The sequence below is a fragment of the Helicoverpa zea genome, chromosome 11 (genome assembly GCF_022581195.2).
Source record: "Helicoverpa zea isolate HzStark_Cry1AcR chromosome 11, ilHelZeax1.1, whole genome shotgun sequence".
NCBI lineage: Eukaryota > Metazoa > Arthropoda > Insecta > Lepidoptera > Noctuidae > Helicoverpa > Helicoverpa zea.
This window is the reverse complement of record NC_061462.1, coordinates 3190743-3204344: the sequence shown is the minus strand read 5'-3', so window position 1 is coordinate 3204344 and position 13602 is coordinate 3190743. Positions and strand designations below refer to the sequence as shown.

Genomic DNA, 13602 nt, shown 5'->3' with positions numbered 1-13602 from the left:
CAAAACCTACAAGGTACTTCCCGTGAACTCAGAATCTTAAAATTCGGCACGAAGCAACGTTATATAGTACAGATAAAGGAAAAATTGCGAAAATGATAAATTTGAAGTTACATAAAATATTAAAATATTATTTTTGCTTACATGACATAAAATATTTTTTTAATAATTATAAACTTACTACCTACCCTTTTTCACATGAACGCGTAGAGATATTAACGTTTTGAATAAAAAGTGAAATTCATATCAAACACTTCTTAAATATAATGGCCTCTAAACTGTGAAAAATTTTAAATCATTCAATGGTCATTGGGTACCTTAGTATGAAAACCATACCCACGGCGGATACGAACGAAATATAGCACAGTATAATGATAAAGGCTCTGATTTACTATGGCATTAGTCGCATCAATGTGAACCATGGGAATCTAGAGAAAATCAGGTGTAAACATTAAATATTTTCCTCATTTCAATGGGGAATTTAAACGACCAAGTTTGACGGAATTGAGAAATCATTTCTTTGTAGTGAAAGAGTATACTCGCCGTTTATTTCCATTGTCATCAGGTCAGGATCTGATGATGGAAATCGTGAGAAATCGAGGGCAACTATCAGAAATTGTAGGCATGCATAGGATTAAAACTTGATTCTCAGATGTATGTCTGGTGATACTGTCAAACAGTGAAGGTTTAGAGCTTACCTGATGATGGAGACGTGAGAAAGTCGAGAGAACTCCTCAACAGTATGTTTTAGTTACGTCGTGTTTGGGCTTATATTATTCGTATTGACGAGAACTTTTCACAAAAGTTATAAAAATAAAAACTTTTTACAAAAAAAAAACAACTTCTAAAACAACAAGAAAACTGTTTATATGCATCGGTCTAGATCTCGGTGGTTAAATAAATATAGATGCATCCTCTAGACACCGACTTCTAGACCGATGCATCTAACATCTTTTTAATTTCTTTCTTGCTTTTGTTTTCTTGTTGCTTTTTTATATGTTTGAAGTTGGATTTGTTTGTAAAATGCTACAAAATAAAATAATGCCGACTTTATAAAACAAAGAAAGGGACAGAATTACACTTTTGTCAAGGCTCTAGAAACCAGGCGGAAAAAAACCTGAAACTGGGGCTCTTTAGGTGATTAATCCCTCAAAAATAAAAGATCCCATTCCTGCAATGGCTGCTTTAACCCAAGTTAGTAGTGAATTCTCATCACCTAAAATAAAATAAGCTCCAACACAAGGTTACGTTATAAATTGTAAAGGAGTTCCCATAACTATATCTGATCTTAGCTGTCGATCCCACAATGGCAGTCAAACCTATCTTTGTGGAAAGTCTTCGCCAATACGAATAAAATAAGCCCAAACACGTGGTAGTTGCAACATACCGTTCGGGAGTTCCCTTGACTCTCTGTAGTCTCCATAATCAAATCAGCTCCAAACCTTCAGTTTACCAGTACCCTCAAAAATACACTCACATGTCTGGTTATGACTCGATGCGTGCCTACAATATTCAAGAATTGCCCTCGATTTCTCTGGGTTTCCAGATCCTCATCAGATCCTGGTCATCCGGATTGGCACCTTCCTTCTTTATGAAATGTCTTTACCAATAAAAACTAGCATTGCAACCTGTACAATCCTCTGAAACTGCTTGTCTTTTATATTTTTCAAACGATCCTGGACATTCGTCTCCATGGAATTTTAATAAAATATTTATATTCAAAGAAACGTCATACCATTCTCCACGATTTAAAACGACTTTGATTCATGTCCGCCACTTTTTACAAAGCGGGTCAGATATGCCCCATGACCTTTAAGACATAATTAGTTATTTTCAATCAGATTTCTGAATGATGACTATAAAATGTTGTATATAAATAACTTTTACAAGGTACTGGCCTACTATTTTAGTTATATTATAAAATAAAAAATATTAACTATTTTGACTCTCACGAAATTACCATAACTATGATTGTTCTAAACTGAACGGTTGGCGCGAAACTCACTTTTTATCTATACAGCATTTGTACGGAACCCTCGGTGCGCGAGTCCGACTCGCACTTGGCCGGTTTATTTGCTTTGTAAGGCGTCGTTAAAATTACTGAAGTTTTTTTTTTTATGATAGGTACTGCTAATTTTTATTGCAAATAATTAATTGAGTTAACATTATTTTTTTCTTCGATAAAAGAAAAAAATAAGTTCTTTTTTATTGGCTTGTATTATTTTAATTGTGTGTTTTTACTTTTATTACTATTGGCGATTTCTAATTATAGTTCGGCCATTCAGAGAATGCGTTCCTGACACGTCGCGATTGAACTGACGACGTAACTACATTCATTGATTATTGATATAATAATGTTGTTTTAATGCTCCTCAATTGTTAAAACGGTAAACAACCAGCAAAAATATTTTTATCGTAACTGCAACGCCATTGCAAAGTTACGTCGTCAGTTCAATCGCGACGTGTCAGGAACGCATTCTCTGAATGGCCGAACTATAGTTTCATATTAATGTGATGATGATAGGGCTGAATTATAAAACAAGTAGTTGAAATAATAGTGTGTCATTATGTTAATATTATTATGATTTCTATACATAGAAAATGCGCACAAGCAAAATGAAAACTACCATAGTAGAAAGCCAAACCATAATTAGTAATTACCATGCATAATTTAAATAAAATTAATGATGATTAAAATATAAGAAATCTTTGCTTTTACTACTGAAGTTGTAAAGTACTGTAATCAAGTGACAGTTATAACAAGAAAACATAATTATCATAAAAGCTAGATGAAGTTTATCTTACGATGGAAAATAGTCATTTAATTATGTTAGGTAACTAGCTGTTTCCCCGCAGTTTCTTTCCGTACCCACACAAAATATAGCCTCCGTTACTGTTGAACAGCCTGCCAATAGTAAAATATTTTTACAATTCGTTTCAGTAGTTCCGAAACCTTTACAAACTTCTGTTGCACAAACAACCGAAAAATGTTTCCTCTTAATTAAATTAGTAGGATTAATAAAGAAGTTATTCCATTTAGACTTTGTTTCTCGCGTTTAACATAGCAATACCATATAATGATTTAACAATTAAATAGTTACAATAATAAGAAAGAGTAATAGAAGGGTAGGGTGACCACTTCATTATACAAAAGTAGGACAGCTCCATCAGATTAAATTCCACCATCTATAATTCCTATTTAAGATTATTCTAGATAATAATGTCAGTTACAAAACATTGGCAATCTTATTGAGGTGAACGACACTACAATACTAGGCGATTGTAATATCTAGACGAAATTGGTAAATAATTATAATGTAATAAGATAAGGCATTGATGTAACACTTTAATAAATAGCTTCAGATGCTAGAAAGGTTGCCCGGAACATAATAACTATCTATTATGCCAAAAACTATTTATATTCGGTCTGTTTAACAGTGTTAAACGTTAATTTAATAAGATGTTAAGATCTAAAGGTGATGATTTTAATTTTGTGGCTGGATGGTTGACCATCTATGTCATAATGCGTTCTTAATTTTTTAGAAAAAAGCACATTAAATTGTTGGTCCCGGTTGTCATTTGTTCATCTTGGCAGTATCAAGTTTGCGAGTAGTCAGAATCTTGAAAGTCTGCCAGCCAGTATCACTAAAAGACTTACGGCCAGTTTCTTCATCAAAAGTTAAAGCCAAAGTAAAAGTCAAAGTAATGTCTAAAATAAAAGTAACGGTCAAATTCAATTTTTCTATTAGTTTTGCTGTCACTTTAGCCTTGAAAAAACGTATTTGACCGTTACTTTAGACATTACTTTAACTTTAACTTTTGATGAAAAAACTGGCCGTTAAATACATAGTCTCGCCCAAGTAATTGGGCTTAGGAAGTCAGATTTTTAAGCACGTTTTTGCATGTTTAACAATAATACTCAGCTACATCTAGTTAGACTTTAAGCCGACTACAACATAGTAAGGAAAGAATCTAAGCAAACATAAAAATGAAATTGAGACTCCACTAAATACTTAAAACAGTTGCTCATAGCCCTAAATAATGGCGCTAATACGCAACATTAAATCATTACCAAAACAACAATCCACATAACAGTAGACGATCAACAATGTGCTAATATGAAGACATCTATTGTCATCTATTGTATTAACAGACAACAAAGTGTACTAACAAAAAAGATTCTATTCAATTAAGTAAATACTGTATAGATCTATTTCGACTTACAGTTCAGTGACACAATGGTTTCAAGCTAGACTAACCTTGACTAATCGTGTTTTAAACTGTAAAGAGTTTTATAGAGTAAATAGGGTGCTATTATGAAATGTAACTCTTAGACTATTTCCTTGTTGGTTGAGGAAATTTGGTGGTTGATCAATGAATGAAGTGTAGTTGCAAAAGGTGCTAAGTTACTTAGGTCAGTTTGGGTTCAAAGTTAAAATGTTTTTGGATTTTCTCTTGATGAAATTATCTGCAGATTTTGAGGTTCTGAAGAACTTTGTTAAAGTGAATCTTGAATATTTTTGTAAGAAAATATATGAAAGGTTACATGAATGAAGTAGGTTATAAATATTTAACCAAATACTGGTACGACAAATTTCCAGATAAGCAACGTTTAAACAACACAAACAGTAAATGGAGTTTACGAAAGCCAAGTTTAAATCTTTTGCAATAAATAAAACTTAGATTCTGTCCATCATAACTTGAACAAAGTCCCAAAACGATAATTACAAAGTTCAATCCATATTAAGCACCGACATTGCAAAGTTCACTGACCACTTCAACCATATTACACTAAGTTGCAAAAAAAACGAGTTCCTTTAATAATCGTGACCGCCAGCCATGGTATCTATTGTAATGACAATTATCTTATTTATAATGTGTTTCATCATGGCGGCTGTGTACTATGAAAAGATTCGGGAAGTGACCTTGGCTTTGCATTCATGTGTGTCATTGGTATTAATGTGTGTGTTATGTGTCCGGGACACACCTGTGTGGTACAATTAAAACCATTTACATTAAACTACTCTTTAAGAAGTATTGTTAAAACTATTAAGAAAAACTGTGATTAACTTTATGTTTAGGCTTCAGCTTGATAGCCTGGAATCCGCCTACAAACATAGGAAAGTTTATCAATACTAATAGTCCAGACCAATTCTTGGCCATCGCTGAACTCCAAAAGGAGATCAGAAATTTGCGCAAGCCATAATATGGTGCACCAGCTTTTGCGCAGACACAGATGCACTCTCTATTCCCTCAACCTCGAACATGGCGCTCTGGGCGACTGCTTGACTAAGATTACGATTATTTAATATCCAGTGTGAAGTTATCAAATACTCATGCAATAAAAACTACGTAATTGTTGATACTACATGCTTCCACATTTGAAGGCCAACCATGGCACCGATAAGTAACTTGTACCTAGTAATTTCATCGTCACTAATGTCTTTATCCACGGGCGTAGTTCTACCATAAGCATTATACATGAATACTACAGTAAATAGTTAAATATCATTGGGTCACGTTGTTTTCAATGTGGACCGAACCTACGTAAATTGTTCACGGTGGAACTGTTTACAGTGCAGAGTCACGATAACATGATTATACTAATCTGTGTTTATTTTTTGTGCTACGTTTTGTTGCAATGTAGTGTACAATATTAATGGGAATTATTGATTTTGGGATAAAATGGGATACATGTTTAATTTTGATCTATCTTTCCTAGATATTATTATTATTAGATTAAAAAAATATATTATTAAAATAAAGTTACCGTACAGGAAGGACAGGTAGGGTTAGATTTAATGAGTAAAAAAATCCAAGCATGCATTTGGGTAAACAGTAGTTTAAGATCTTTTTATTTTTGCTTATTGAAATTAATAATCCAATATACATAATTATAAAATAGGTGAGTTTAATCTTTTTATATTTCTATTATCCTATTAGCCTGTAGTGACCATTTTCACCAACAAATACCTAAATTAAGGGATCCCCTAAGAGCATTTACGGAACACTTAATAAGAATTTCGTTTTCACCAAAGTTTAGGTATCCCTTATCCATAGTTATTTATGTCAAAATTGGGAGAGCCCTTATTCTAAGTGGCACTTAGATTAAGAGATTGTTTGTGAAAATGGGCATAAGTCCACTATCAAAGTAAGGAAACGGCTAGGCAAATTATGAGATAGCGATTGTCTCTTACAAGACGAAATAGCAACGACCATAATCTTACAGACAGTTTTTTTTAGTTTACGATTTACAACTCTTCAATTGTTTTTCAGTAATAAACCTTACCTTCATACGTAGGTAAGAACATCAGTATACCTACTCTTGTTCTAATGACGTCGGTCAAATTCCTTTGGTACACACCGCGAAGGAATTTGACCTTGAGTTAGTCTACCCTTTGGTTAAAAGGGCTCAAAGGCGATGGTGGTTTTAAGGTATGTAAATTATGTTGTTTATTTCATGGTAAAAGAGGAAGTATATTGATGAAGTATTTAAGGTTTCTTTTTTATAGCAAGACTGGCTTTTGCCGGCGATTCTATTCCATGCCGCATTTTGTGGGAACTAGTTAAATTACCAGGGTAAAAAACAGCCTATCTAACCATCTTCTATATAATATAAAATGTTCTGTTCTGTAAACATCATCCTCCTGCCCTTATCCCAATTTTATTTGGGGTCGGCGCAGCATGTTTTCTTCTTCCATACTCTTCTATCTGCCGTCATCTCACAAGTAACATTCTTTCTTACCATATCTACTTTCACACAATCCATCCATCGTTTCTTTGGTCTTCCTCTTCCACTATATCCGTCCACGTTCATACTCATCACCTTCCTCACAACATGACTCTCATCCCTCCGCATCACATGCCCATACCACGACAGCCGGTTTCCACGCAGTTTTTCTGATACCGGTGCTACTTTCAAACTTCCTCTTATATACTCATTCCTCACTCTATCCATTCGCGTAACTCCACACATACCTCTTAACATTCTCATCTCTGCCGCATGCAATTGTGTTTCATTCGTCGCTTTTGTGGGCCAGCACTCTGATCCATACAAGACAGCAGGCCTGACCATACTCTTGTAAATTTTCCCCTTAACTTTAAGGGGAATACGAGGGTCACAAGTTGTTCCCGTTACCTGCCGCCATTTCATCCATCCTGCGTTAATTCTGTGCGTAACTGTCCGATCTATTTCGCCATCGCCCTGAATAAGCGAACCGAGATACCGGAAATCGGAGCAGACTGGAAGAAGTGCGTTATCCAGCGCTATGGCTTCAGGACTGGAGAGACCTGAAGAGTTCTGTTCTGTAAACACTATATCGATAGGTTGAAATTATCTGTGGAGGCTTGTTGTTGGCAATTTCGTTTTATAATATGTTACTTATAATATTGTGATTAGTCCGTAAGCCTTCTCTAAGAATAAATAAATAAATAAAATATCACTGAAAGAATCTTTAGGTCGGGTCAGTACCTAGTTCTTGAGATTAGCGCGTACTAAATAAGAAGCATGTTATTTAAGTTTGACCGGCTTTTAATTATGGTTTACCTAATTATTACCTTCGAGTACGTTTGTGTGCGTAGAAACAAGAGCAGTTTCATAAACTTCACAACAAGCACCAATTCAGAGTTCTACAGGTACAGCTGTAAAAGTTTTCACTTATAGTTTATGTTTATTATTAAACTAACACCGATTGTAATTCGAAACACGAAGTTTCCTTTTAAAAGTAAATACAGAGCGCTCAGCAAGAGTTTTGTAAACTTCGGTACTACAACAACTCGCGGTCTAACCGAGTACCAACGATCTTTTTCTAACAAAACAAAAACAATCATTAATAAGAAACAAAAACCGCCTTAACTTACCTTTTACGCTAATGACACTCCATTTCCTGCAAACGCCACAATTTTCTCACAATCCCCCATCAGTCACAACAGAAAAACGTAAAACAGAATCCTTATCAACACACGAAACGATAGCAAAACTGAAAACGCGCGCGTTAACGTTACAACGTTACCGTGAATACCGAAGAGATTTTCGCGTAACGCAGCGAACGCGCTGTTAGCTGTTATGGTATTGCTATGAACGGCGAATGCGGCCGCGTTGGTCTCATGTTAGAACGCAAATGACTGGCGGCATTGAAGCAGTACAATCGCTGTGACGTCACGACAAATGAAATTAAAAATGGAAGAAAACAAATCGGAGATCAGAAGAAGCTCCATTGGATGGACGTTATAGGTAACATGTTAAAAGAGAGAAAGTTTTACAGACTTACTTAGTCATTCGCGTCGATTCGAAAGTGCAAGTACCAATGGTTGGAATGAGCATAATAATTGTAAACAAGCATAGAAAACGTTGTGATCTTGCATGAAAGCCGTCAGCCGGACAGTCTACAGTCTACAGTTAGTGTGTGACTTCCGAATTTTTGCGTAACAAACTCCCACATTTCTTTTGTTTCCGTAATACTTGCATAATTATTAGAGTAAACGTTATAGTTTTGGCGTTTGTTCTCATTTTGACATTGATTACGTAGTTTGTGTTGCGAAAGAATGTAGAACAGTTGTGTCTTTCTTTCAGTAATTAGTGTGTTTTTAGAATATGGTCATTATTTGTGAAGTGCTAGAAGTGGCACTTATGCGCTTCTGTAGTATAAATTTACCGTTGTTTAAAGTTTTTATTACATACTGTAACGGTTTAATAATAGAGTTATTTGTGTAGGTACATCATTTTTTAACGCTTCAGATCACATTATGAAAATTGTGTATTTTTGTACTTCTGTAGTTGTAAAGTCTTTACTTTGGCAAAGCGTTATTTTTCACTCCATCCAGCATCGAAGGATGGGTATATTATTTCGTAACATTAGTAACTAATGTTTAAAGTATGTTCTAATTAGATTGAAATTATTTTACATGGATAAAAAGCTTAATTAATACTATTAGACAGAAGTTCAAATTCAATGAGTTGATAATAGATGTCGGGATTAAAGACTTGGTACCATTAAAAACTTTTATGAAGTTTTCACTTATAATACCACAAGAGCTTCAAAATTATCGGGTATTTTCCGATAGGTTCGTTGCAAACAAATGAAGGAGTCAAGTTTTTCAGGTTAAAAAATAAAGAGCGCGAAGCGCGAGTGATTTTTCCTGAAAAACTTGACGACTTTATTTGTTTGCAGGGAACCTTGAGGGAAATGCCAGATAATTATGAAGCTCGTGTGGTATTCGGGAGATTATTTTTCCGTCCCAAATGTCGGCCACAACCTGTCAGTTTGACGTAGCAACGACCAGAGAAAATATTCAAAAAATTTTCAGTATAATACCATGTAGGTTGTACCACGTGACGTCGAATGGTGCAATTCTATTGGTCGATATTTGGGTCGGAAAAATAATCAGTATAATACCATGTAGGTTGTACCACGTGACGTCGAATGGTGCAATTCTATTGGTCGATATTTGGGTCGGAAAAATAATCACTAAATAACAACTTTTCCTTTATAGGATCCCAATAACTTCCAACAGTACCGCTTATCAGATATCACTCTTAATAAATATACCTACATGACAAACATAAGAGCTTAGGAGTCACTAGGTTTAGTTAATAAATATACCTACACTAGTTATTAAAGGCCATGCCCTTTAGACGAATTTAAGACGACCTCGATGGCGCAATGGTCACCAAGCCGGACCGCCGAACCTGAGGTCCCGGGTTCGATTCCCGGTTCGGTCGACATTTGTGTGATGAGCATGCTTGTTGGCCGTGGTCTGGGTGTTACAATATGTATTTATTAATATGTATATGTTATGGACCAAGTGATAAATTGGGCAGTATACATAATGCCCGGTCATTATGAAAAATGCCCAATATGAGAGTGCAATTTGATAATAATTATTCAAATTGACCGGGCACTATACATATTGCCCGTAACCTTTTGGGAAAAGTAATACAAACATATTTAATTTCTTTTTTTTATTGTTATTGACATTTAACTTAAAATAAACTAAATATTAAACCACTTAAATAATCAGCCTCATGATTTGGATTAATTATGAAGGACTTCTGCCTTAAATGACATCATAAAATATATTTATGCATGGAAGTAAGCATGCAACATGCAGCAAGCATGGCTTCTGTCACGGCTCCGGCGCTGCGGGGCTCCGGCGGTCCCATGCGAGCTTATCGTCGCAGATGGTTTTCACGCTCATCACCGCAGCTTCGGCTTGCTGGCCGGCTCAGCCGGCCAGCCTCAGCCGCGGCGGCGAGCGCTTCAACTATCTGCGCCTCACCTCGCAGGCCGCCTCGCCCCTCCGCGCCTACGCGGTTTGAATTGCACTCTAGGGGTAGGGCAGACAAGACTACGTGGAGTCGGTTTTGCAGCGATTCATTTTCGTCACTAAGTTAAATTTTTAATACAATGTTTTGAATCCAAATTAAATTCTACCATTAAAAAAAAACGAGCCAAGAAAAATGAGATCAGAGTTAGTAAATTAGAAGACAATTGTCCAATTAATAATTTTGTGGCTAGACTTATAATTTCCCATTAAAATAGAACATATAATTTAAAACAATAATCATAAAATATGTAGCAAGTAACAGGATTTATTCATTAGAACAACTGCCACCCTCGCACCGCATAAAATATAGCTTTATTATCAAATTGCCCAACTATTATGTAGCAGTATAATAATGCCCGTACAATGTGATAAATAATTAAGATAGTTATTAATCACTTGGCCCGATAAAGCTAGACATTATTCATAATGCTCGGGCATTATAAATAATGCCCGAATTAATCACATGGTCCATAACATATATATGTAGCTATATGTAGTTTATCAGTTATGTTAGCACCCATAACACAAGTTAATTAATAACTTACCATGGGGCTAACCGACCGTGTGTGAAAAGGTGTCCCGACATTATTTATTTAGCGCATTCTCAATAACAACAATAGAACTAATATAACAATGTTTTAACCGACCTTCAACCAGATAATTTATTAGATAACACCTCATTATTAAATCCTGTGTGAACGATAACAAAAATCGATTTACTTAATTAAGGGAAAAAAACTATGTTTATTTTTAATTGTAACCTTTTGAAGGTCATATAAATCACCTATATAATGACAGGCTGCCGCATACATTGATTGTTTAAGGTTTTAGTTTTACCTGTCACGGTAGCTCAAAGGATGGTATTGAAAATTCAAATCAAAGTGTTTGTATAACGTGGTTCCTTTTGCTTCCTAAAGGAGCTACCTCATTGAAATGGATTAAACTATCTTGTATATTCTTGAGGTATCCTCAATAAACATTATCAAAAGATGCAGAAATCATGTAAGGAATTGGATGCATAATAGGTACTTACTTAATTATAAGTATTGAATTAGTAAATCTCTACTGATAGTACTGTAGGACCGGGAGACTATTCGCTTGCTCAAATGAAAAACTCGATTCAAGATCACGACGTTTATTGTACGGGCTCGAGTGGTGAAGTGACATACTTCAGTATAAAAATCCTAAATTCAAATTCAAATTCAAATTGATTTCTGACACTTACGCGAATATTAGACATTTAAATAAAACTACTTTTACGGATTTTATCGCGTTATATTAATATTATTTAATCCCGACGTTTACGACCGGTCGGTACGACCTATGGATACAGTGAGCTCGTTTTGCGTGAATCGGATTGTCAATAATAATCAACAAAATGTAGGGTAGCTGTTTGTAACTAATATATCAAGACGACCAACACCTTAGTCTGCCCGTGACCATGGATGCTGTAAAGGATCCGAAACGTCGTGATTAAATAATATTAATATAACGCGATAAAATCCGTAAAAGTAGTTTTATTTAAATGTCAAATTCAAATCTTTATTTGCGTTCCATATGTAATACAGGTGGTATTTTTATAAAGTTTAAACAATATATTGGAAACAATATGGACCCGGTAGGGCACAGCATAAAGAGGTAGGAGAGGTTTGCAGTACTTATTTATTACCTAGTTTAGTTTTATTAAATCTATACTTATTACTAAAAAAAAAAAAACTGAAATATATTAATATGTTATATTCTTATCTTATTGTGTGTGTGTGTGTGTGTGTTTGTTGGGTATGTGTGTGTGCGTGAGAGTGTGTATGTACTTGTAAAGTAGTTTGTATTGGTGTTTATTATTTTTTTATTGACTTATCGTCATCTAATCTATTATTTTTCATAGAACGAATTTAAAATGATTGTGCGGGCAGTACCAAATATAATAAATAAAACCTTACAATGAAAAAGTTTCTAACTAAATACTACATCTCTACAATACCTATAGTTACTACGGAATCTCGCCTCTCAGTTTATAATTAAGTTGTGGAAAACCTATCAACTTTCTAAGTGAGGAAACACATAATCTTACTTAAGAACTAGTTTCTATTCTGAAACGCCAATCATGTAGCTTGCTAATTCCAGCATTTAGCAGCTGGTCCTTTTGAACGGAAAAGGACCAGTTTGGCGGATGTAAGTATTTTCGATGAATATGGTTCTGTAAATTATTAATGTAAATATTAAAAATTTAAATATTATATACATATAGGTGCTAATTTTTGCTATTTATAGTTACTGTAACCTCCGTATCTGTGGAAAACTTCCTTAGTTTTTTCTTATCAATACATATTACAATGCAAAAGTAGCTGTGTCCATTTTCGTGCTGTTACGAATTAATTTATTGGTACAATCTAGAACCTGAAGAAGTACAGCCAGTGTGTTTAACAGAGTTTCAGCTGAGGGTGGAGGTACAATAATTTTATCTAAGAGTAATTTAAAATTTAAAAATAGATTAGACATTACCTCTGGCTCTGTTGATCGCGTCTGCGAAGTAGCATGTGCAGAGATAGAAAGCCATATAATAGTATGCGTTTATAGACCACCAGCATCAAATTTTTCTTTATTTCTCGTTCATATGGAGGATATTCTCTCAAAAGTTATTAAAAGTAATAAATTAGTCTATATTTGTGGTGATTTTAACATAGATCTTCTCACTGAGTCATCTGATAAATGTAACCTTTTAGCGTTATTTAATTCATTTAATCTTTATTATTTATTTAATGATCCCACTAGAATTACGGCTACTTCTAGTACCTGTATTGATAATATATTTACTAATAACAGTAATATCGAACATTCTTCCTTAATATCTGGTGTACGGTCGGACCACAAAGGTCAGCTTGTTAGTTTTAAAACTAATAAAATAAATTTATTACATAAGATAATTACTTTTAGACCATTGAACAAAAAAACTTTGCAAAAATTTCAAGATAATACTTCGGATAAATTAAATTCTATTAACATGGACTGTAAAGAACCAAATAAACTATTTAAACATTTATTAAATACACTCTGCCAGGAACTTAATAAGTCATGTCCGAAAAAAACTATTAAAATCACTCACAAATTTAAATTCAGTGAATGGTCTACTAAAGGGATTAGGATAAGCAGGGATGTCCTATATAACTTGTACCACGAAAGGTCATTGACTTCTGATCCAACTTTTCATGACTATGTAAGGAACTACTCGAAGATATTTAAAAGGGTATGTATTTTGGCTAAGTCGAAATCAATTAGTAA

General features: G+C 34.4%; 1 protein-coding gene across 1 annotated transcript in view; it reads right to left on the bottom strand.

Annotated features, from left to right (window-relative positions):
* Positions 1 to 8106, bottom strand: part of LOC124634773 — a 57230-nt gene extending 49124 nt beyond the window's left edge. The window contains exon 1 of the mRNA XM_047170448.1: positions 7858 to 8106. The gene's annotated coding sequence lies outside the window, so the exon portion shown is untranslated. The remainder of the gene's footprint in view (positions 1 to 7857) is intronic.
* Positions 8107 to 13602: the final 5496 nt, after the last annotated feature.